This window comes from Phyllobates terribilis, unplaced genomic scaffold (genome assembly GCF_046119375.1).
Source record: "Phyllobates terribilis strain yellow unplaced genomic scaffold, ASM4611937v1 Scaffold_2__4_contigs__length_985480577, whole genome shotgun sequence".
In the NCBI taxonomy this organism is placed as follows: domain Eukaryota; kingdom Metazoa; phylum Chordata; class Amphibia; order Anura; family Dendrobatidae; genus Phyllobates; species Phyllobates terribilis.
This window is the reverse complement of record NW_027362762.1, coordinates 5,554,219-5,581,209: the sequence shown is the minus strand read 5'-3', so window position 1 is coordinate 5,581,209 and position 26,991 is coordinate 5,554,219. Positions and strand designations below refer to the sequence as shown.

Here is a 26,991-nt window from a genome sequence, read left to right as displayed (position 1 = left end):
TGCAGCTGTCAAGGCAGATGGGGGGAATAGTTTTCTGACTGACAGAGATCCATAGATGGGGTAATGATAGAGATTTAATTTCATACCTAAATCTAATGTTATGTATAGAAGTGTGGGATAATACGCAGGACAGGATCGCTAGAAAAAATGGATCATGTTAAATCAGATTAGTCACAATAACTCGCCAAACTGCAGATGAGCGAGATACAAAATAAGAAGAAAAATTGTAAAAAAAGAACCGATGAATAGAGACGATCCGGACAGATCAGCAAGAACTCAGACTGCGCAGGAGAGACCCCTGCTGGAGACAGAGCGCAGTGCAGGCTGATCTCAGCAGAGAATCCTCTATATGCCCCGATACCTTTATAGTGCTATAGATATGATTGCAAAGAAGAAGTTTCATAATTAATAGTTAGAATCAAGCACTAAAATGCTCAGACGCTCAGTGCTCGAATCGAGCAGGTTGGACGCTCGGACTGGCTCGCCTCAAGTAACGAGTATAATGGAAGCCAATGGGAAAATCAAGCATTTTTCTGGAAGACCCTAACAGGAGGGCTGGGGGGGGGGGGGGGGGAGGGTAGGAAAATCACTGAAATGGATGGAAACAACAGCGCTCAAGTCGAATGAGAACAGCCTGGAGAAGACCCCTGGACGCTTCTCTGACTCCCAGGTCGCTGCTGGGAACAACGTCGTCAGCTCAGAGGTATTACGCCACTTTTACGGACTGAAAATAAAACATACAAAACCGAAGAGAAATAAAACTGCGCTCACCGATAGTGACAGGTAAATGTCATTTTAACATTAGTACCTTATCTGGTGTGTGACATGGTCAGATAATCCTGTTTAATTTATGAAGGAGGGAATCACACAAACTCACAACCTATGGGGACAATGCAAGAACTGCCAAATATGAGGCACTCAGAGGGACCGAGATACACCCGGTATCAGACATAACGGAGGCCTCATACACATTCTGTGCAAATTATCATGTAGTGGGACTGCTGGACTCATAAAGCCGATGCACTAAGTGCAAGGACTGCCAAAAATTAGAAGGAGGGACTGCAATACACCCTAGAAGACATATAGAGGAGGGTCCCAGAATCATTTTTTTCCCATTTTTAAGGAGTGGGACTCTTAGACTGGCAAAGCCTATGCATGTTCAAGAACTGCCAAAAATTAGAAGGAGGGACTGAAATACACCCTAAAATAACGAGGAATGGCGGCCACCATGAGCCTCCAGAAAGCCTCAGTGTCCACAAGCCTAAATGCCAACATTTCCAGGGCAAGCAGTCAGGATGGAAATGCGCTCCTATAGTGTTTGTGGGGAGGTGTGTAGGTGTAACTTGTGCTAATAAAAAGCCAATTATGATCCTTGTTCAATGCCAGGAAGATACTGAATATTGCTTGGTGGGATTGATCCACATTTTCACTGGACTTTTTCACCGGACCTCTTTCCTCTACAAATCTGAGCCATTTTGTGTTATTAGGTTTACACTGTGTTCCAAATTATTATGCAAATAATATTTTCTCAGATTTTCCCAAATTACCTCTATGAATTGCAGTCATTGTAATTTTCCAGTCAAATAACTATTAGAGTACAATTGAAAGGTTTTTGTACAAACTGCCTATGATAACAGGATATTTTAAAAAAAATAAAACACTCAAACTGCACTCAAAATGCATGTTCCAAATTATTATGCACAGCAGAGTTTTCAACCTTTTCATTTTAATAAAGAACAAAAAAATGGTCATTTGTGAAATTATAAGCATTAGCAGGTTATTACACACTGAAATCAAACAGTTTTCAACTCAAAACTTTATTCTAGGTGATGTTACATTTTCACATAGGACCCCTTGTTCGAAAGGAGCTTCTGAACTCTCTCGTCCATTGAATTTGTCAGGTTTTGGATGGTTTCTGCTTCAATTGTTTTGCATGAGGACAGAATACCCTCCCAGAGCTGTTGCTTAGATGTGAACTGCCTCCCGCCATCATAGACACTCCTTTTGATGATGCTCCAAAGGTTCTGAATGGGGTACAGGTCAGGGGAGCATGGGGGTCACACCATAAGTTTGTCCCCTTTTATGCCCATATCAGCCAGAGATGCAGATGTTTTATGTGCAGCATGAGACGGTGCATTATCATGCAGAAAAATGATCTTGCTGTGAAATACACGGTTCTTCTTCTTGAACCATGGCAGGAAGTGCTGTTTGAGAAAATCCACATACATTATGGAGTTCATCTTTAGCGCCTTCAGGGATCCTAAAGGGGCCAACAATCTCTCTCCCCATGATTCCAGCCCAAAGCATTACTCCACCTACTCCTTGTTGGCGCCGTAGCCGTTTTTGCATGGGGTGTCCATCAACCAGCCATCCTCCACTCCATCCATCTGGACCATCGAGCGTTGCATGGCACTCATTGGTGAACAAAACAGTTTTGAAGTCAGTCTTCATGCATTGTTTGGCCCACTGGAGCCGTTTCTGCTTGTGTGCAGTGGATAGAGGAGGTCAACAGGATGGCTTACGCACAGCTGAAAACCTCTGAAGGACTCTGCATCTTGTTGTTCAGGGGACGTTGGAGGCACCAGCAGCTTCAAAAACTTGTCTGCTGCTATGACAAGGCTTTTTTGCCGCTGCTCTTTTAACCTGACGTAATTGCCTGTAGGAAAGAGTCCTCAATTTTCCCTTATCAGCACACACACGTGTGTACTGTGAATCAGCTACATACTTCTTGATTGTGCGATGATCAGGATGAAGTGTCTTGGCAATGTTGATTGTAGTCATGCCTTGACCTAAACACTCCACAATTTGTTGCTTCTCAGCAGCCAACACATCCTTTTTCTTTCCCATTTTGCCAGAAAATGTAGGCTGCTTAATAATGTGGGACAGCCTTCTTAAGTAGTCTTGCCTTTCATTGGACACACCTGCCAAACTAATTAGCACAGGTGTCTGCAATTGCTTACAGTGATATAAAGAGCCCTGACACACATCACCATCAGTGAGTTTAACTGACAAAGAAAAAAATTCTTACCTTATCACTCCTAAACACTTTTTGCATAATAATTTGGAACACAGTGTAGTGACTTTCTTTCAGGGCTGTGGAGTCAGAGTCGTGGAGTCGGAGTCAGTGTCCATTTTGGTGGAGTCGGAGTCGGTGTCGATTTTGGTGGAGTCGGAGTCGGTATAAAATGGACCGACTCTGGCTCCTAAAATATATAATAAATTGGGTACAGTAGTTCAATGCAGTTTATGGGGAATATTTTTTTCATAAGAATTTGGTAAAATTATGAAATGTCCTATAAATGTCTGTCCTATTCCTGATCTAAGGGTCTGGACTTTCAGCTGAGATGAATCTGTACTACAGTAAATTTATCACTTAAACATGAGCCATGTATGAGGGAGTCGGAGTCGGTGTCATGGAAATTGAGGAGTCGGAGTCAGGGGTTTGGCTTACCAACTCCACAGCCCTGCTTTCTTTTATGTGCTTTGCAGAGGGAACCAGCAAGACTGGCACCAAAGCAGCAAAGGGACACCCACAGATGCACTTGGCACAAGCTGCCCAGCTATGGGAGCCCTTGAGGGCCGGGAATACTCTTCACCCAGCTCACAGTAAATGGAAGGGGGACTTTGGCAGAGCCCTTCCCAGGCCAGACATCTGGCATCTGGTGACGCGGCTGGTGCCTAGTCAAGGACCAGGTGAGTACCTCTGCAAGAACCCCAGGAAGTGTAACCAGAAGAGAAAATGAGAAAACCCCTGAAAGATAGCATCACTAATGCTAGCACCACTCACCACTACAACACATAGGAACTGCAATAAACAGCAAAGCACTGAGCAGGGAGCAGGATTAAATAGCCCGCCTAATGATCAGGTGTTGATTAACTCCCAATCATCCCCAGACAGCCACTCCCTGCTAGCTTCAGCACCAGACTGAACATAATCCCATCACTGCTTAGTACCAGACACAACAGCGTCCTGTGTTACCTGGCAACCGGGGAAGACTGCGTCACATCTTCCCTGGGCAGAGAAATCAATGAGAGACATGGTGTCTCACGTCCTCGCACATCCCACAACACCAGAGCGCGCCGCTCCACAAGATTGGGACCATTTCCCTGCACGCGTAGTAGCTCCGCCTTCAGGGCCAGGATAATGGTGGCGCTTGTGACCGGAGGAGCGTAGCACCAGACCTGCTTCATTCCCAGGTGGGAGCCCAGAACCATGATTCAGTTATCCAGAGATGACTGTGAGTAGAGGCCATTATGGTCAAATTGCAGCAAAGAAGCAGCTACTGAGGACAACAAGAGACTTGTCTGAACATTAGATCAGTGGAAATCCGCACTGTGGTCAAAATTTGAGATATTACCAACCCTCTTTAGTATAAAGTGTTTGAGAGACGCAGAAATAGTGAGCGGGTGGTTACTGTATGTGTGGCGCCCTGGGTGAGCAATGCAGGGGAGGTTCACATCTGGTTTGCACTTTTTGGGACCCTTAATTGTGTTACAACAGGAAAATGACCCAAAACATCTCCAGGCGATGTAAGAGTTCTGTGACGGAGAAGGAGAGGGATGGAGGCCATATCAGATGACATGGCCTCCACAAACATCTGACCTAAACCCCAATGCAGTTGGCTTGGGATGATTTGGATGCGGAATTGAGTGAAAACACAACAAGTGTTCAACACCTCTGGAAAGTCCTTCAAGACGGCTGGAAGACATATCAGGAGACGACCAGATGAAACTGCTGAGAGAAGCCGAGGGAGGTAAAGCTCTCATCAGAGCAAAAGCCAAGACGGTGAGGAATCTAAAGTTTTACACCTATTCTGGTTTGTTTCACAGGCATTTCTTTACTCCTTGTTTCCATATTTGAGATACATCCCAACTTTAAAGGATGAGAAAGAGAGAGACACATACTGTGTCACTAGGCAGCACCCTAACCTTGCTCAGTCCTTAATAGAGGGCTATTGGTGGGGATTAGAGAGAAGTCATGGGGGGCAAAATTAGAGGGAGACACTGGGTGGCAGGGTCTCTTTTTGTGAATTAGAGGGAGACACCGGGTGGCAGGGTCTCTTTTTGGGAATTAGAGGGAGACACCGGGTAGCAGGGTCTCTCTTTGGGAATCAGAGGGAGACACTGGGTGGCAGGGTCTCTTTTTGGGAATTAGAGGGAGACACTGGGTAGCAGGGTCTCTTTTTGGGAATTAGAGGGAGACACTGGGTAGCAGGGTCTCTCTTTGGGAATTAGTGGGAGACACTGGGTAGTAGGGTCTCTTTTTGGGAATTAGAGGGAGACACTGGGTGGCAGGGTCTCTTTTTGGGAATTAGAGGGTGACACTGGGTGGCAGGGTCTCTTTTTGGGAATTAGAGGGAGACACTGGGTGTTATGGGATATTGGTGGGAATTAGAGGGTGACACTGGGTGGCAGGGTCTCTTTTTGGGAATTAGAGGGAGACACTGGGTGTTATGGGATATTGGTGGGAATTAGAGGGAGACACTGGGTGTTATGGGATATTGGTGGGAATTAGAGGGAGACACTGGGTGGCAGGGTCTCTTTTTGGGAATTAGAGGGAGACACTGGGTGGCAGGGTCTCTTTTTGGGAATTAGAGGGTGACACTGGGTGGCAGGGTCTCTTTTTGGGAATTAGAGGGAGACACTGGGTGTTATGGGATATTGGTAGGAATTAGAGGGTGACACTGGGTGGCAGGGTCTCTTTTTGGGAATTAGGGGGAGACACTGGGTGTTATGGGATATTGGTGGGAATTAGAGGGAAGCACTTGGTAGCAGAAACTTTTGAGTGGGTGAGAAGACAATGAAAAGCTGTTTTCAGTGAAGCATCAACCTGCACAGATCACAGGGCGGCAGGATCTTCATGAGCTTCCTGTAAGCAAACGGAAATTGTCTATTCAGAGAGGAAGAGGACTAGAACTCTAGCGCCACCTACAGGAAGTAGCAATCCTAAAAATCAATAGTGACCCTTTAACGAGCCTTATCACATGACTTAGGATATAAGCCAGAACCAGAAACTCAATTTGCAGACATAGTGTTTCGGGGTACTGCCCCTCGTCAGTGCAAAGTGTGAGTTCTAGTTTGGCTGGGTGAGAGGCATCAGACCGGTATCCAAGGGGTAACATTTCTCCTTACGGAGAGTGACATGTTAAGCATGTCACGGTGAGGAGACTTTTAAAGCCGCCATGCTCCTCTGGGAAAGGCACGGGAAAACCGGTTTCTTTAAAATGTCCAAGGCAGGTTTATTAAAACTGAATAAACCGCACTTTAGAAGTAAACAAAAAGACCGGCACAGAGTGACAAAACAGAAAATAATCAGTCCATTCAGTAGAGTGGATTCGCCCACTCACGGTCAGTGTCCTTTAGCAAAAACACTCTGGAGGTCTCCACACCTCCAGCCACAAACACTGAATGAGACAATTGGTCTCCAATTTATTTACAAAACCACGCCCCGGGGTGGGGATATGTGAGCAACCATTCCCTCCCATCTCTTATGATTGCTCGTAAAACCCGGCCCTAGTACGCCCGATTAACCCTCTCAGCACTATACGTGCTGTACCTGCTGCCCCCCCATGTATTGTACCTGCAGCCCCCCATGGATGTGTAGCACCCTGAGGATTCGGCTGCTACAGGGGTATTGCACCTCACTCCAGAGGTGTGGTATTCCACTCCCGGGTAAGGATGGAGTGTGGGACTGAGCTCAGTAGGCTGCATGCACTACATACATCCCATTTCCGGGGGACAGAACTACGGTACTCCCACCAGTATATGTGCAGGTACGACAGCGTCTGTCCCTGGCTGGAGTGGGAGGGGGGTGGAACATCCCAGTAGTGTAGGGGCAGATAGGGGGAGTAGTCTGGGTAAAGCTAGGAGCTCATTGGGTGCTAGTCACCTGGGCTCACACATAGAGGGAGTATATATGGTGGGCACCATCTTAGGACAGGGTCTTTTTAGCCTGAGGAGAAGAGGAGAAGAGCTCAGCCAGGAGGGCTGACAGGGAGTTGTGGCTCCGGCTGGGCCCAGCTCCAGAGCTAAGCCTGCAGAGGAGAGAGGAGAAAGAAGGACCCAGAGAGAAAGACAGAGAGAACCCCAAGAACCCAGAAACAGACCAGAAAAGGGTGAAGGGTTGGCGGACACGGGTACCGGAACCCGAACTGGTGGAGGCCACTTACCCTCAGCCAGGAACCGGAGGTCGTGGTCAAGATTTGCCACGACCCTCACCAAATCCACCAGAAAGGCACACCAAGCATAGGGTCAGGGAACCCAGAGGAGGTTTGACCACTAAGAGACCCGAGGGAGACAGCCAAAGGTGGATCCCTGGTGGGAACGGCCAGAGACAGAGAGAGAGAAGGGAGCTCAGGACCACGCTTCAGAACTGCCTGGGGGTTAGCCAAGTCCAGGACCTGGTGGACGCAGCACGGCTCGGGTGGTCACTCAAGGCCAGAGTGACTGAGAAAACAACCGTGAGTAAAAACCCTGAAACTGCACCTCAAGTCTCTGACTCTCCTTTCTACAACATAACTACACCCATCATCCACACCTGCTGCCCTGAGGCCATACCCCTCCCGTTGGGGGTTATACCATCACTGCTGCACATATACCACCGGCCTCAGCGGACTGCTCTGCAGCGGCGGCTTCAAAGCCGCATTCAACGGGTGGCGTAGTCGATCAAATTAACATCTACTGCCATAGACTGCCACTTAGTTTGACACCCTGGGCACGGACCGGGTCACCGCCACAAGGACTACTACCCCCATCGAGATCCGGCTCCGGGTATCCCTTGCACATGGCCCAGGGGGTGCGTCAACTTTGGCGTAGTCGGCAGGATCACGTGCCCGCAACCATCGGGTACTGCGTGCCTGAAGAAAAGTTCGCATTTACCTCAAAAAGAAGTCTCCCGCCAATTCCGGAGGGTACCCGCCATCGGACGCCATCTCGGATCGTTTCCCGCCGTTTGCCCGCCATCTGCAGTCTTTTCCCGCCATCCACAGAGTTTCCCGCCATTGGGAAGCGGTTCCCGCCATCTGAGAAGATTTCCCGCCCTGGCAGAGCGGACGCCATTATGGACGTGCCAGAGGGTGGTAAGAGACGACCTCCCATCGTGGGCCAGGACCAAGAATGGCGCCAAAAACGAAGACCGCCCCCACCAGCAGAGACTGCAATGATTGAGATGTCCATCAGCGTGGGGGGTCTGCCCCTGGAACTGACAATCACCAAGTTGCCCCAGGACCGCCCTCAATGGGGGCGGAGACAGAACAAAAGAGAGAAGATGGGAGCAGCTTGGAGAAGTCTGGAGGAGCCGTACCCGGAGATGGAGGGAGAGGCAGGCAGCACCGACCCTGTGGTCAGGAGCCTGATGCAAGCCACCACCCCACAAGACCTGGTGGAGATCCTGGCACAGCTCCCCCGAGACCGGGAGCGTGCACAGACCGCGCTGGAGGGCCTCGCACGGAGGATGGCCCAAGTGCAGCGAGAAACGCTGATGGAGTGGAGCAGGGAGATGGCCCAGCAGGCTGGAGCCCGCCAGCGGAGCACACCACCCGCAACGAGGAGCACGCCTGCCTCTGAAGAGGATGCAGAAGGGACGGAGGCCGGAGACGACGCCGCAGAGGGAGCTGAAGAGACGGAGGCAAGTAAAGGGGACGTTACTACCCCGAGCCCGGCCACCGTAAGCCTACCCCCGCTCCCCGTCGCAGAGCCCGAAGTCCCACTGATCGTGCCCGTTGCCGCACCGCTACCGCTCCAGACTAGGCCCCAAGCAGGAGCCGCGACCACGCCCCCTGTGACGTTACGCGCCTCAACCCCGAGCGCGGCCAAGCAGGAGACGCCACCGGCCTGGTCGCAAGGCCGAGTGCCCCCGGGCGCCGCCGTCTTCACGGTGCCCTTTACCTTCAGGGTACCCCAAGCCTGGTCGCAAGGCCTAGTGATCCCGGGCGCCGCTGCCACCACCGCGCCCTCAACTTCCACTGTGCCGCACCTGGGTGAAGACTTGTTTGCCCAGCACACTTGCCCGGATGGGCAGCCCTTTGCGTGGCCACCGGAGTACCACCATCCCCGACTCCGGAAAGAAAGACCCCTGGATGAGCCCCTAATCCCGGTTCCGGCACCCGTCAAGATGACCCCGCTCTCGTTAGAGGAGGCGCAGTTTGAGTGGGACCCCGCAGGAGGAGACCTCATCGGGTTCACTCAAGAGACCCGGGCGGCTGCAGCGGAGCGTGCAGAGTGCTGCCGGCAGCAGTTAGAGGTTTTCGACCGAGAACGGAGAGAGAGACGGGTCCGCGAGGAGCGGCTGCAAGTAAAGAGTGCAGAACAAAAGAGCCGGACCCGAAGGAACCCCCGTGCAGCCCACGGTCCCCGTGCCACCGGGACTGTAATCAAATTCCAACTGCAGCACGGTTGGGGCTTCATCAGAGATCATCACACCCCCGGCGACGTCTTCGTGACCAGAAGAGATGTCGAGTCCCACCTACCGGAGGGACACAGAGGTCGTGACCTTTACCTGGGTGATGAGGTCACCTTCACCCGGCACCAATGTGCCAAAGGACCCTATGCCCTTCATGTACACCGACTGACAGAGAAAGAGCTGAGGTGTCAGAAGGAGCAAGAGGACCCGGACGGGTCTGAAGAATACAGGGAGGAAGCATCAGGAGGACGCCGCTACTAAAGTACGGTAAATGGAACTGTAAAATAGTTACCCGTTAGGGTACAGGAACTGTTACCATTATAGTCCCCGTTGGGACCAGTGAACTGTTCCAGTGTGACCCATCTCCCCACGGGCTGAGGACTGTGAGCAGCCATCCCCTTTTCCCCACTGGCCGAGGACTGAGAGCGGCCATATCCCTTGTAAATAGTTGCGCTTCCTAAAGTGCCCCCTACCGGTTTTATAGGAAACTGTTTTTTCTACCAGAGACTGTGGCACTTACCTGGTCACAATTTGCACAAGTGGCCAGAGGACAAGAATGTTTATAATGAAAAGTTTTATATGAAGAGTATTATGCTGCTGATATATATATAGTGTTTTATATGTTTATGATGTTTTGAAAAAAATTGTATGTTTTTGGATATTTTATTCTTTTACAGCCCGAGGACGTGCTGTGATTTACCAGGGGGGAATGTAGCACCCTGAGGATTCGGCTGCTACAGGGGTATTGCACCTCACTCCAGAGGTGTGGTATTCCACTCCCGGGTAAGGATGGAGTGTGGGACTGAGCTCAGTAGGCTGCATGCACTACATACATCCCATTTCCGGGGGACAGAACTACGGTACTCCCACCAGTATATGTGCAGGTACGACAGCGTCTGTCCCTGGCTGGAGTGGGAGGGGGGTGGAACATCCCAGTAGTGTAGGGGCAGATAGGGGGGAGTAGTCTGGGTAAAGCTAGGAGCTCATTGGGTGCTAGTCACCTGGGCTCACACATAGAGGGAGTATATATGGTGGGCACCATCTTAGGACAGGGTCTTTTTAGCCTGAGGAGAAGAGGAGAAGAGCTCAGCCAGGAGGGCTGACAGGGAGCTGTGGCTCCGGCTGGGCCCAGCTCCAGAGCTAAGCCTGCAGAGGAGAGAGGAGAAAGAAGGACCCAGAGAGAAAGACAGAGAGAACCCCAAGAACCCAGAAACAGACCAGAAAAGGGTGAAGGGTTGGCGGACACGGGTACCGGAACCCGAATTGGTGGAGGCCACTTATCCTCAGCCAGGAACCGGAGGTCGTGGTCAAGATTTGCCACGACCCTCACCAAATCCACCAGAAAGGCACACCAAGCATAGGGTCAGGGAACCCAGAGGAGGTTTGACCACTAAGAGACCCGAGGGAGCCGGCCAAAGGTGGATCCCTGGTGGGAACGGCCAGAGACAGAGAGAGAGAAGGGAGCTCAGGACCACGCTTCAGAACTGCCTGGGGGTTAGCCGAGTCCAGGACCTGGTGGACGCAGCACGGCTCGGGTGGTCACTCAAGGCCAGAGTGACTGAGAAAACAACCGTGAGTAAAAACCCTGAAACTGCACCTCAAGTCTCTGACTCTCCTTTCTACAACATAACTACACCCATCATCCACACCTGCTGCCCTGAGGCCATACCCCTCCCGTTGGGGGTTATACCATCACTGCTGCACATATACCACCGGCCTCAGCGGACTGCTCTGCAGCGGCGGCTTCAAAGCCGCATTCAACGGGTGGCGTAGTCGATCAAATTAACATCTACTGCCATAGACTGCCACTTAGTTTGACACCCTGGGCACGGACCGGGTCACCGCCACAAGGACTACTACCCCCATCGAGATCCGGCTCCGGGTATCCCTTGCACATGGCCCAGGGGGTGCGTCAGATGTCCCCCATGTATTGTACCTGTAGCCCCCATGTATTGTACCCGCTGTCCTCCATGTATTGTACCTGCAGCCCCCCATGTATTGTACTCGCCATCCCCCGTTTTGCACTTGCTGTTTCCTACATCTGTGGATGTAAGTGAATGTCTGATGTCTCAGCAGGAGACCCCCCAGCATCGCCTCCCGAGCTCATGGACCCCTCAGCGGCCGTCTGCTCTGTAAAGGGAACATCACTGCTCACAGCCAAATCCTAGAATTAATTCTTATAAGCAAATCTCCAGAAAGTTTCACAATAAGAATGAAATTCCTCCGATTGCTGCAACTTTTTACCGTACAAGGAAACATTGAGATTGTAAGGCGATCGTGGTACTTGGAGTTTATACAATGACCATGGAGGGGCGCTGTGGACCCTCATCATACATATCACCTGGACCACCAGCACAGGCTACACTGTTGCTTCCTGCGCCTGTAGCACAAACATAAAAGCAACAGGAAAGATACAAAGTGTTCAGGTGCAGCAGACAGACACCTGCAGCCGCAGCAGACAGACACCTGCAGCCGCAGCAGACAGACACCTGCAGCCGCAGCAGACAGACACCTGCAGCCGCAGCAGACAGACACCTGCAGCCGCAGCGCCTCACACTCACCGCTCACATCGATCCCCGCGATCAGTCCCAGTCCCAGAAATGTGAAACTTCTGTTCCCAGGGAGGAGCTGAGATTCCTGATGCAACATTATAATTACACAGGGAGCCCTGTGGATCTGTCCATCATGACGGCTGCAGCCGCCGATCCACGGAAAATTCTACTCAGAGTTTCTGAATTTAGATCCATGAGGTTAAATAAATACATATAACGAGGAGAGCGCAGGACAGGACGGGCGGAGGCTGGATCCACGCCAGAAGTCCACACTACCGGGAAAACATCCACTGCACAAGAACATTACACCCACTCTGCACCCACACTGCACAAGAACATTACACCCACACTGCACAAGAACATTACACCCACTCTGCACCCACACTGCACAAGAACATTACACCCACACTGCACAAGAACATTGCACCCACACTGCACAAGAACATTGCACCCACACTGCACAAGAACATTGCACCCACACTGCACAAGAACATTACACCCACACTGCACAAGAACATTACACCCACACTGCACAAGAACATTGCACCCACACTGCACAAGAACATTGCACCCACACTGCACAAGAACATTGCACCCACACTGCACCCACACTGCACAAGAACATTACACCCACACTGCACAAGAACATTGCACCCACACTGCACAAGAACATTGCACCCACACTGCACAAGAACATTGCACCCACACTGCACAAGAACATTGCACCCACACTGCACAAGAACATTGCACCCACACTGCACAAGAACATTGCACCCACACTGCACCCACACTGCACAAGAACATTGCACCCACACTGCACAAGAACATTGCACCCACACTGCACAAGAACATTGCACCCACACTGCACAAGAACATTGCACCCACACTGCACCCACACTGCACAAGAACATTACACCCACACTGCACAAGAACATTACACCCACACTGCACAAGAACATTGCACCCACACTGCACAAGAACATTGCACCCACACTGCACAAGAACATTGCACCCACACTGCACAAGAACATTGCACCCACACTGCACCCACACTGCACAAGAACATTACACCCACACTGCACAAGAACATTGCACCCACACTGCACAAGAACATTGCACCCACACTGCACAAGAACATTGCACCCACACTGCACAAGAACATTACACCCACACTGCACAAGAACATTACACCCACACTGCACAAGAACATTACACCCACACTGCACAAGAACATTACACACACACTGCACAAGAACATTGCACCCACACTGCACAAGAACATTGCACCCACACTGCACAAGAACATTACACCCACACTGCACAAGAACATTACACACACACTGCACAAGAACATTACACCCACACTGCACCCACACTGCACAAGAACATTACACCCACACTGCACAAGAACATTACACACACACTGCACAAGAACATTACACCCACACTGCACCCACACTGCACAAGAACATTGCACCCACACTGCACAAGAAAATTGCACCCACACTGCACAAGAACATTACACCCACACTGCACCCACACTGCACAAGAACATTACACCCACACTGCACCCACACTGCACAAGAACATTACACCCACACTGCACCCACACTGCACCCCGCAGCGCGGAGATCTCTGCTGACTATAGGGGAAGGGGCATAACGAGAGGCTGCAGACCTGCACAGACCTGAAATACTCAGCTCAGGGTCCGAGCACAGAAAATGTAGGAGATGTCACCTGCAGTCCTATGTAACACGACAGATAACACAGTGATATCTCTCTGAGTACAGATAATGTAGTAGATGTCACCTGCAGTCCTATGTAACACCACAGATAACACAGTGATAACTGTCTGAGTACAGATAATGTAGTATATGTCACCTACAGTCCTATGTAACACCACAGATAACACAGTGATATCTCTCTGAGTACAGATAATGTAGTAGATGTCGCCTGCAGTCCTATGTAACACCACAGATAACACAGTGATAACTCTCTGAGTACAGATAATGTAGTAGATGTCACCTGCAGTCCTATGTAACACGACAGATAACACAGTGATATCTCTCTGAGTACAGATAACGTAGTAGATGTCACCTGCAGTCCTATGTAACACCACAGATAACACAGTGATAACTCTCTGAGTACAGATAATGTAGTAGATGTCACCTGCAGTCCTATGTAACACCACAGATAACACAGTGATAACTCTCTGAGTACAGATAATGTAGGATATGTCACCTGCAGTCCTATGTAACACGACAGATAACACAGTGATATCTCTCTGAGTACAGATAATGTAGTAGATGTCACCTGCAGTCCTATGTAACACAACAGATAACACAGTGATATCTCTCTGAGTACAGATAATGTAGTAGATGTCACCTGCAGTCCTATGTAACTCCACAGATAACACAGTGATAACTCTCCTAGTACAGATAATGTAGTAGATATCACCTGCAGTCCTATGTAACACCACAGATAACACAGTGATAACTCCCTGAGTACAGATAATGTAGTAGATGTCACCTGCAGTCCTATGTAACACAGATAACACAGTGATAACTCTCTGAGTACAGATAATGTAGTAGATGTCACCTGCAGTCCTATGTAACACCAAAGATAGCACAGTGATAACTCTCTGAGTACAGATAATGTAGGAAATGTCACATGCAGTCCTATGTAACACCACAGATAACACAGTGATAACTCTCTGAGTACAGATAATGTAGTAGATGTCACCTGCAGTCCTATGTAACACCACAGATAACACAGTGATAAGTCTCTGAGTACAGATAATGTAGTAGATGTCACCTGCAGTCCTATGTAACACCACAGATAACACAGTGATAACTCTCTGAGTACAGATAATGTAGTAGATGTCACCTGCAGTCCTATGTAACACCACAGATAACAGAGTGATAACTCTCTGAGTACAGATAATGTAGTAGATGTCACCTGCAGTCCTATGTAACACCACAGGTAACACAGTGATAACTCTCTGAGTACAGATAATGTAGTAGATGTCACCTGCAGTCCTATGTAATACCACAGATAACACAGTGATAACTCTCTGAGTACAGATAATGTAGTAGATGTCACCTGCAGTCCTATGTAACACCACAGGTAACACAGTGATAACTCTCTGAGTACAGATAATGTAGTAGATGTCACCTGCAGTCCTATGTAACACTACAGATAACACAGTGATATCTCTCTGATGAACAGATAATGTAGTAGATGTCACCTGCAGTCCTATGTAACACTACAGATAACACAGTGATAACTCTCTGAGTACAGATAATGTAGTAGACGTCACCTGCAGTCCTATGTAACACCACAGATAACACAGTGATAATTCTCTGAGTACAGATAATGTAGTAGATGTCACCTGCAGTCCTATGTAACACCACATATAACACAGTGATCACTCTGAGTACAGATAATGTAGTAGATGTCACCTGCAGTCCTATGTAACACCACAGATAACACAGTGATAACTCTCTGAGTACAGATAATGTAGTAGATGTCACCTGCAGTCCTATGTAACACCACAGATAACACATTGATAACTCTCTGAGTACAGATAATGTAGTAGATGTCACCTGCAGTCCTATGTAACACCACAGATAACACAGTGATAACTCTCTGAGTACAGATAATGTAGTAGATGTCACCTGCAGTCCTATGTAACACCACAGATAACACAGTGATAACTCTCTGAGTACAGATAATGTAGTAGATGTCACCTGCAGTCCTATGTAACACCACATATAACACAGTGATCACTCTGAGTACAGATAATGTAGTAGATGTCACCTGCAGTCCTATGTAACACCACAGATAACACAGTGATAACTCTCTGAGTACAGATAATGTAGTAGATGTCACCTGCAGTCCTATGTAACACCACAGATAACACAGTGATCACTCTGAGTACAGATAATGCATTTGATGTCACCTGCAGTCCTATGTAACACCACAGATAACACAGTGATAACTCTCTGAGTACAGATAATTCAGTAGATGTCACCTGCAGTCCTATGTAACACCACAGATAACAGAGTCATAACTCTCTGAGTACAGATAATGCAGTAGATGTCACCTGCAGTCCTATGTAACACCACAGATAACACAGTGATAACTCTCTGAGTACAGATAATGTAGTAGATGTCACCTGCAGTCCTATGTAACACCACATATAACACAGTGATCACTCTGAGTACAGATAATGTAGTAGATGTCACCTGCAGTCCTATGTAACACCACAGATAACACAGTGATAACTCTCTGAGTACAGATACTGTAGTAGATGTCACCTGCAGTCCTATGTAACACCACAGATAACACAGTGATCACTCTGAGTACAGATAATGTAGTAGATGTCACCTGCAGTCCTATGTAACACCACATATAACACAGTGATCACTCTGAGTACAGATAATGTAGTAGATGTCACCAGCAGTCCTATGTAACACCACAGATAACAGAGTCATAACTCTCTGAGTACAGATAATGTAGTAGATGTCACGTGCAGTCCTATGTAACACCACAGATAACACAGTGATAATTCTCTGAGTACAGATAGTGTAGTAGATGTCACCTGCAGTCCTATGTAACACCACAGATAACACAGTGATCACTCTCTGAGTACAGATAATGTAGTAGATGTCACCTGCAGTCCTATGTAACACCACAGATAACACAGTGATAACTCTCTGAGTACAAATACTGTAGTAGATGTCACCTGCAGTCCTATGTAACACCACAGATAACACAGTGATAACTCTCTGAGTACAGATAATGCAGTAGATGTCACCTGCAGTCCTATGTAACACCACAGATAACAGAGTCATAACTCTCTGAGTACAGATAATGTAGTAGATGTCACCTGCAGTCCTATGTAACACCACAGATAACACAGTGATAATTCTCTGAGTACAGATAGTGTAGTAGATGTCACCTGCAGTCCTATGTAACACCACAGATAACACAGTGATCACTCTCTGAGTACAGATAATGTAATAGATGTCACCTGCAGTCCTATGTAACACCACAGATAATACAGTGATAACTCTCCGAGTACAGATAATGTAGAAGATGTCACCTGCAGTCCTATGTAACACCACAGATAATACAGTGATAACTCTCTGAGTACAGATAATGTAGTAGATGTCACCTGCAGTCCTATGTAACACCACAGATAATACAGTGATAACTCTCTGAGTACAGATAATGTAGTAGATGTCACCTGCAGTCCTATGTAACACCACAGATAACACAGTGATCACTCTCTGAGTACAGATAATGTAGTAGATGTCACTTGCAGTCCTATGTAACACCACAGATAACACAGTGATCACTCTCTGAGTACAGATAATGTAGTAGATGTCACCTGCAGTCCTATGTAACACCACAGATAACACAGTGATAACTCTTTGAGTACAGATAATGTAGTAGATGTCCCCTGCAGTCCTATGTAACACCACGGATAACACAGTGATAGCTCTCTGAGTACAGATAATGTAGTAGATGTCACCTGCAGTCCTATGTAACACCACTTATAACACAGTGATAACTCTCTGAGTACAGATAATGTAGTAGATGTCACCTGCAGTCCTCTGTAACACCACAGATAACACAGTGATATCTCTCTGAGTACAGACAATGTAGTAGGTGTCATCTGCAGTCCTATGTAACACCACAGATAACACAGTGATAACTCTCTGAGTACAGATAATGTAGTAGATGTCACCTGCAGTCCTATGTAACACCACAGATAACACAGTGATCACTCTCTGAGTACAGATAATGTAGTAGATATTACCTGCAGTCCTATGTAACACCACAGATAACACAGTGATAACTCTCTGAGTACAGATAATGTAGTAGATGTCACCTGCAGTCCTATGTAACACCACAGATAACACAGTGATATCTCTCTGAGTACAGACAATGTAGTAGGTGTCATCTGCAGTCCTATGTAACACCACAGATAACACAGTGATAACTCTCTGAGTACAGATAATGTAGTAGATGTCACCTGCAGTCCTATGTAACACCACAGATAACACAGTGATATCTCTCTGAGTACAGACAATGTAGTAGGTGTCATCTGCAGTCCTATGTAACACCACAGATAACACAGTGATAACTCTCTGAGTACAGATAATGTAGTAGATATTACCTGCAGTCCTATGTAACACCACAGATAACACAGTGATAACTCTCTGAGTACAGATAATGTAGTAGATGTCACCTGCAGTCCTATGTAACACCACAGATTACACAGTGATAACTTTCTGAGTACAGATAATGTAGTAGATGTCTCCTGCAGTCCTATGTAACACCACAGATAACACAGTGATATCTCTCTGAGTACAGATAATGTAGTAGATGTCACCTGCAGTCCTATGTAACACGACAGATTACACAGTGATAACTCTCTGAGTACAGATAATGTAGTAGATGTCACCTGCAGTCCTATGTAACACCACAGATAACACAGTGATAATCCTCTGAGTACAGATAATGTAGTAGATGTCACCTGCAGTCCTATGTAACACCACAGATAATACAGTGATATCTCTCTGAGTACAGATAATGTAGTAGATGTCTCCTGCAGTCCTATGTAACACCACAGATAACACAGTGATAACTCTGAGTACAGATAATGTAGTAGATGTCACCTGCAGTCCTATGTAACACCACAGATAACACAGTGATATCTCTCTGAGTACAGGTAATGTAGTAGATGTCACCTGCAGTCCTATGTAACACCACAGATTACACAGTGATAACTCTCTGAGTACAGATAATGTAGTAGATGTCACCTGCAGTCCTATGTAACACCACAGATAACACAGTGATAACTCTCTGAGTACAGGTAATGTAGTAGATGTCACCTGCAGTCCTATGTAACACCACAGATAACACAGTGATAACTCTCTGAGTACAGATAATGTAGTAGATGTCACCTGCAGTCCTATGTAACACCACAGATTACACAGTGATAACTCTCTGAGTACAGATAATGTAGTAGATGTCACCTGCAGTCCTATGTAACACCACAGATAACACAGTGATAACTCTCTGAGTACAGGTAATGTAGTAGATGTCACCTGCAGTCCTATGTAACACCACAGATAACACAGTGATAACTCTCTGAGTACAGATAATGTAGTAGATGTCACCTGCAGTCCTATGTAACACCACAGATAACACAGTGATATCTCTCTGAGTACAGGTAATGTAGTAGATGTCACCTGCAGTCCTATGTAACACCACAGATTACACAGTGATAACTCTCTGAGTACAGATAATGTAGTAGATGTCACCTGCAGTCCTATGTAACACCACAGATAACACAGTGATAACTCTCTGAGTACAGGTAATGTAGTAGATGTCACCTGCAGTCCTATGTAACACCACAGATAACACAGTGATATCTCTCTGAGTACAGGTAATGTAGTAGATGTCACCTGCAGTCCTATGTAACACCACAGATTACACAGTGATAACTCTCTGAGTACAGATAATGTAGTAGATGTCACCTGCAGTCCTATGTAACACCACAGATAACACAGTGATAACTCTCTGAGTACAGGTAATGTAGTAGATGTCACCTGCAGTCCTATGTAACACCACAGATAACACAGTGATAACTCTCTGAGTACAGATAATGTAGTAGATGTCACCTGCAGTCCTATGTAACACCACAGATAACACAGTGATAACTCTCTGAGTACAGGTAATGTAGTAGATGTCACCTGCAGTCCTATGTAACACCACAGATAACACAGTGATAACTCTCTGAGTACAGATAATGTAGGAGATGTCACCTGCAGTCCTATGTAACACCACAGATAACACAGTGATAACTCTCTGAGTACAGGTAATGTAGTAGATGTCACCTGCAGTCCTATGTAACACCACAGATAACACAGTGATAACTCTCTGAGTACAGATAATGTAGTAGATGCCACCTGCAGTCCTATGTAACACCACAGATAACACAGTGATAACTCTCTGAGTAGAGATAAATGTAGTAGATGTCATCTGCAGTCCTATGTAACACCACAGATAACACAGTGATATCTCTCTGAGTACAGATAATGTAGTAGATGTCACCTGCAGTCCTATGTAACACCACAGATAACACAGTGATAACTCTCTGAGCACAGATAATGTAGTAGATGTCACCTGCAGTCCTATGTAACACTACAGATAACACAGTGATAACTCTGAGTACAGATAATGTAGTAGATGTCACCTGCAGTCCTATGTAACACCACAGATAACACAGTGATAACTCTCTGAGTAGAGATAAATGTAGTAGATGTCACCTACAGTCCTATGTAACACCACAGATAACACAGTGATGTCTCTCTGAGTACAGATAATGTAGTAGATGTCACCGGCAGTCCTATGTAACACCACAGGTAAGAGATAGATGTGATAAGTGAAGAGTTATCCCTGTGCAGTCTGTGTTGTTACATAGGACTGTAAGTCCAGACCTTTCTGAGGATTGTGTATCAGGACGTCTCCTGTTAGAAGCTTTGTACCCCCTGCCTGTACATTTTTATCATTCTTACATTACCACATCTCTACACATATGGTTGCCACACGGCCAGCAATACTACCTTAAAGGGAACCTGTCACCCAAAAAACCGCTATCACCTATAGATATGGAGTTATTCAGCAGGTTAACAGCGTTACTAATCTGCCCGGCGCCTGCACGTAGTCGGACACTGCGGGGAGAAAATTAACGTTATTCTCCCCGCAGTGTTCTGGTTTCAGTCACATGGGTGATGCCGGTGCTGGTCCAGTCATTGCTCTGTAATCACGTGCCCGACCCTGACACTCGCTCTGCATTGGGGTCGGCGGTCAGTCAGTGCTGGGGGCACGGTTACAGAGCAATGACTGAACCAGCACCGGCATCACCCATGTGACTGAAACCAGAACACTGCGGGAAGAATAAAGTTAATTTTCTCCCCGCAGTGTCTGGCTACGTGCAGGCGCCGGGCAAGTTAGTAACGCTATTAACCTGCTGAATAACTCCATATCTACAAGTTAATAGCATTTTTTTCTGGTGACAGGTTCCCTTTAAGCTGCCAGAGCATAGGAGCTGAACTCTAGACTCTTGCCACCTATCCTACTAGTGGAGTCAGTGGTGTAACTAGTGTCCCGTGGGCCCCAGTGCTAAATTTAGACCTGGGCCCCCACCTCCATGTTGGTCAGATGTAAAGGCCTTTGTAGTGTTCGAAATTCTATAAAGACATGCATGTAAGTGTCACCATCATGGCACCTTCCTGTAATAATGTTCCCAGTCTTGTCCCCTTCTATAATAATGTTCCTCATCCTGGAATAATGTCTCTCATCCTAGGCCCCTTCTTGTTATAATGTCCCCTGTCCTATGACTTTTACTGTAATAATGTCCTCCATGCTGGCCCCTTCCCGTAACAATGTCTCCCATCCTGGTATAATGATCCCCATCATGGGCCTTTTCCTGGTGTCGGGGTAAAAGAGAATATATATATTTGTAACTTTTATATTTTTTGTAATTTTTATACGCTTTTTTGCTAATGTACTAACCACCATTTTGTGTCATATAACAATAAGCTTTCCTTGCTACGTAATATTCAAATCGAAACTTAAACTAAGACAGTTCCAGTGTTGCCAAGACTTATTTCAGAGAAACGAAACAAGATTATAAGCTGACGGCTGCAATATCTGCCCAGAGACTGAGATAAGGAGATGTGGACCAATCAGGAGTGGCCAGACATTGGACTTTCATGGCTTACCCCGCCCCGGACAACCCCTTTCCCCTCCCATTATGTAGTGTATTTAGATTTGTGCATGTAAAAAATAAATTCAGAACATTGCTGAGGACGTTGTCTGTAGTAGCCTTCTGAGCATGCTCTGAGCTTGAACCAGCTTGTTGTCTGACTCATTCTTTGAATGGTTGACCCATGCTCATAGTTTGAATTTGGAGTGACTGGAGGACGAGTGGAATGTCATCACGACCCCCACAAATGGCGCCCAACGTGGGGCGTGGCTAGCGGTACGCCGCCCTCCCGGACCCATATTGCTGACTTCCCTGGTGGTGACCGCGGTGGCTGAATTTGAGGCCTGATCAACCTCCATCGAACACGGTAAGTTGAGATGTATTTTATATGTCTCACTTGCCTGTGTGTCAGCCACAGCGGTTCCTGTGGGATTGTCAGGTTGGATCTGGGTGGGTGACCGGTCGAGTGGTGAGACCTTGGGCGTCCCGCACCACGTCCTGAACCAGCAAGTGTTAAAACGAGTGACGTCGCATGCCTGCGCGTGCTCATGTGCACACCAGCTCCTCCTCCCCTGGTCACTGTACTTTTCTTAGATAGCTGCCTCCCGTAACTGATAGTCGAAGTTTCAAAGCATTCCTGAATTGTAGTGTAAAGGAGGTGTTGTGCTGTCAGAATCTGTGACGAATTGAGGAGTACTCTTCGTCTAACACAGAGACTGCTGTAAAGTCAAGGTTAGGAAACAGTGTATTGAGGAGTACTCTACACTGACGGGTGGTGCCGTAGTAGGAAGGAAGACGAATTGAGGTGTACTCTTCGTCTTATACAGAGAAACCTCATAAGGAGGGGTTCTGCTGTAAGGGTCTGTGACGAATTGAGGTGTACTCTTCGTCTTATACAGAGAAACCTCATAAGGAGGGGTTCTGCTGTCAGTCAGGGTGCCGTGGTGAGTCGTACTGTAAAGTCGCCATTCAAGGTTAGGGAAGGGACGGATCGAGGTGTACTCTCTGTCTTATCAGTGTATTGAGGAGTACTCTACGCTGAGGAGTGGCGACCTGTAGACTGCACCAGTGATCTGAGTCGCGACAGATCATTGCATTCTATAAGAAAATGTTGTGTATATTTAAATTTGAAAGATCTCGTAAGTTGTGGAATGCTGCTGTAGGAGTTAAGCCAATTAGTGGAGTTACGGGAAGGCAAGAAGGCAAGAAGAATGTTAGGAATTTGTATAACATGATAAGCTTATCCAGTACAGGCAGGCTTTAGTTTTCAGTGTAGAAAGAATGTGTGATACAGAAGTTGGGAAAGTTGGGTGAGGATTTTTGCACCAGACTCAAGCACATCTTAGAGTAGATGGTGCAGGGGGGAACAGAGAATGCCGAGCCTTTGTTCGGATACATGAAAGCTGCAGAATGTGATTTGTTATGTGCCCCCAAAATGGCCGTTGCACCTTTGATGCCTGTCACTACACTGAGCCCTCAGTCACCACCCTATAATGGCGCCGACGCCAAATTACCGGAGGGGTGGACGTGTCGGGTGTGTGGAGAGCAAAACCCACTCTGGGCGGGCCGCCCATGGCACGATGCCCAGCCTGCCCCCAAGAATAATCCCACCCCCACTCCCACCTCCTCCCTCCAACGGCCATCTTGCTACACCTCTTACTTGTTGTGGGAGGCCCGGAAAGCCCCAATCCGGCCTATATCCACTACTAGATCCGTCCGGTGCATATTACCAGCCACCAGCACAGGTGGAAAAGCCCGCAGTCCCAGAGCACCCATCTGAAACTAATGTGACACCCTCTGCTCCAGTCCACGATGCTGAGACGCTTCCCCTGTTTCCTATGGGAGTCACCCACAACCCTGGGGATATCCTCCTCAACTCCCCAGAATTTCAGGCCAGACTGCTCTCCCTCCGCCAACATACTGTTACTCAAGACGATACGGAGCCAGATGAGGGATGGGCTCAAGATACTCCAGCCCCCCCCCCCCTCCTTTACCCCATACGTCTCCTATGGCATCCTCCACCCCATATCCATTACCCGTACTCCGGCCCTTGCTCCAAGCAACTGCTGAAAGAGCACCACCCCTCAGCCCCTCAGAAGTCTGGGACCCCTGCCGCTCCCGTAATCTAGTAGACCCATCAGGACGCCCTGTCACTCTGTCAATAGGCTATGGTGACATCCTTACACATCGGGTGGGGGCCATAGTCAACCCTGCAAACACCTGTATGAGCCATGTTGGAGGATTGGCTCGCAAAATTTCCCTTGCTGTTGGTTCTACTCTGGCTGCAGAATGCCAGGCTCACTTAGCCGAAAACGGAGAGCTTTCAAAAGGCCATGGTTTCCACAAAAGCAGGACCCCTTAGTACGTATGAATCCGGCCTAGAATACATGAAACAGTTAAAAGCCTGGGCTCAGGATCGCTTGTCAGATCAAGCTGGGTCTGTACAAGATGTTCAACAAAACCCTGATGAATCTGTGGAAAAATATGCTGCAAGACTCAGCATGCATTTTGAGGATCTCGGATACAGTCTTCACGTCAGGACTAGTGTTGAGCGATACCTTCCGATATCAGGAAATATCGTATCGGATTGGATCGGGCCGATACCCAAAAAGTATCGGATATCGCCGATTCCGATACCGGAAACCAATGCAAGTCAATGGGACACAAATATAGGTTAATTCTACATGAAGTAAAACAACTAAGAATAATGTAGAATGACATGAAAAGCCGGCAATTCATCAGCGGCATTCACCGGTACCCGACAATTTACAACAGAAAGAATAGAGCTTCACACATAGATTAGATAGATAGAAACATGTCAGTCACATATATATGAAGTACAGTGACAGTGTTGCTTACTGTACTTGTCATTTAGTGTAAAGGATTTATTAAAAAAAATATTAGTGTTTTCATGCACTGTCTCTTTAAAAAAGCCGGCCGGCAATTCAGCATCTGTACCCGACAATTTATAACAGACAGAATAGAGCTTCACACATAGATTAGATAGATAGAAACATGTCAGTCACATATATAAGAAGTACAGTGACAGTGTTGCTTACAGAACTTGTCATTTAGTGTAAAGGATTTATTTAAAAAAATAATAGTGTTTTCATGCACCGTCTCTTTAAGAAAGCAGGCCGGCAATTCAGCATCTGTACCCGACAATTTAGAATAGACAGAATAGAGCTTCACACATAGATTAGATAGATAGAAACATGTCAGTCACATATATATGAAGTACAGTGACAGTGTTGATTACTGTACTTGTCATTTAGTGTTAAAATAAAGGATTTATTTAAAAAAAAAAAACGTGGAGCTTCGCCCTATTTTTGTGTCCAGCCAGGTACAACTAGGCAGCTGGGGGCTGGAATCTGCAGCGCAGGGAGGCCCAAGCTTTCTGGGCCCCACCCGCTGCAAATTGCAGTCCGCAGCCGCCCCGGAAAATGGCGCGTTCATAGAAGCGCCATCTTCTGGCGCTGTACCCAACTCATCCAGGGCCCTGATGCGGTGGCTCACTGGGTAATAAAGGGGTTAAGGCCAGCTTGGCATTATCAGCTGGCCCTAAGCCCGAAATTCATGGGGTCACGCCAATATTAGACATGACCACCATGAATTTCTAGTAAAGTATTTAAAAAAAACACAAACACCCAGAAAAAAGTCCTTTAATTGAAATAAACACACAATTCTTTATTGTTCTAAATTAAACCATACTTACCATCACGCCCATTCCAGCTGAAGCCAACGATCTCCTGCAATAAAAGAAAAATAATAAAGCAACCTCATCCTTACCTTTCCATGGCTCCCACGACGGCTCCAGCTCTGCTACATCGAGATGACAGGCTGGACCGCAGCAGAACGCTGCCATCCAGCCTGTCATCCCGCAGACACTGAGAAGCGCAGGCATACTTCCACTCCTCAGTGTCTGGCTGTGACGGCATCCAGATGAGCCGACAATGAACTCGGCTCACCTCATGTACGTCACTGACAGCGTGGGAGAATTCTCCTGCACTCAGCGCTTCAGCGTGAGAATTTTCCCACGCTGTCAGTGACGTGCATGAGGTGAGGTCATGTCCCATGAACTCGGCGCACCTCATGCACGTCACTGACAGCGTGGGAGAATTCTCACGCTGAAGCGCTGAGTGCAGGAGAATTTTCCCACGCTGTCAGTGACGTGCATGAGGTGAGCTGAGTTCATTGGACATGACCTCGGCTCATCTGGATGACGTCACAGAAAGACACTGAGGAGCGCAAGCATGCCTGCGCTTCTCAGTGTCTGCGGGATGACAGGCTGGATGGCAGCTTTCTGCTGCGGTCCAGCCTGTCATCTCGATGTAGCAGAGCTGGAGCTGTCCTGGGAACCATCGAAAGGTAAGGATGAGGTTGCTTTATTATTTTTCTTTTATTGCAGGAGATCGTTGGCTTCAGCTGGAATGGGTGTGGCGGTAAGTATGGTTTAATTTAGAACAATAAAGAATTGTGTCTTTATTTCAATTAAAGGACTTTTTTCTGGGTGTTTGTGTTTTTTTTAAATACTTTACTAGAAATTCATGGCGGTCATGTCTAATATTGGCGTGACCCCATGAATTTCGGGCTTAGGGCCAGCGGATAATGCCAAGCTGGCCTTAACCCCTTTATTACCCAGTGAGCCACCGCACCAGGGCCCTGGATGAGTTGGGTACAGCGCCAGAAGATGGCGCTTCTATGAACGCGCCATTTTCCGGGGCGGCTGCGGACTGCAATTTGCAGCGGGTGGGACCCAGAAAGCTTGGGTCTCCCTGCGCTGCAGATTCCAGCCCCCAGCTGCCTAGTTGTACCTGGCTGGACACAAAAATAGGGCGAAGCGCCACACATTTTTTTTTTTAATTATTTCATGAAATTCATGGAATAATTAAGAAAAAAAGGGCTTCCCTATATTGTTGTGTCCGGCTAGGTACAAATAGGCAGCTGGTGGTTGGGGGCAGCCCGTTCCTGCCTGCTGTACCTGGCTGGACACAATTATAGGGCGAAGCCCCACATAATTTTTTTTTAATTATTTCATGAATTTCCTGAAATAATTAAAAAAAAATTGACGTGGGGCTTCACACTATATTTGTGTCCAGCCAGGTACAGCAGGCAGGAACGGGCTGCCCCCAACCACCAGCTGCCTATTTGTACCTAGCCGGACACAACAATATAGGGAAGCCCTTTTTTTCTTAATTATTCCATGAATTTCATGAAATAATTAAAAAAAAAAAAACGTGGAGCTTCTCCCT

The 26,991-nt window shown here is 47.4% G+C and overlaps 1 protein-coding gene across 2 annotated transcripts in view; it reads right to left on the bottom strand.

Moving 5' to 3' along the window:
* Positions 1-12,232, bottom strand: part of SLCO2B1 (solute carrier organic anion transporter family member 2B1) — a 355,225-nt gene extending 342,993 nt beyond the window's left edge. Inside the window, exon 1 of one of the 2 annotated variants that reach the window (XM_073661073.1) lies at positions 11,962-12,232. The gene's annotated coding sequence lies outside the window, so the exon portion shown is untranslated. The remainder of the gene's footprint in view (positions 1-11,961) is intronic. The other variant, XM_073661072.1, reaches the window with a different exon arrangement.
* Positions 12,233-26,991: the final 14,759 nt, after the last annotated feature.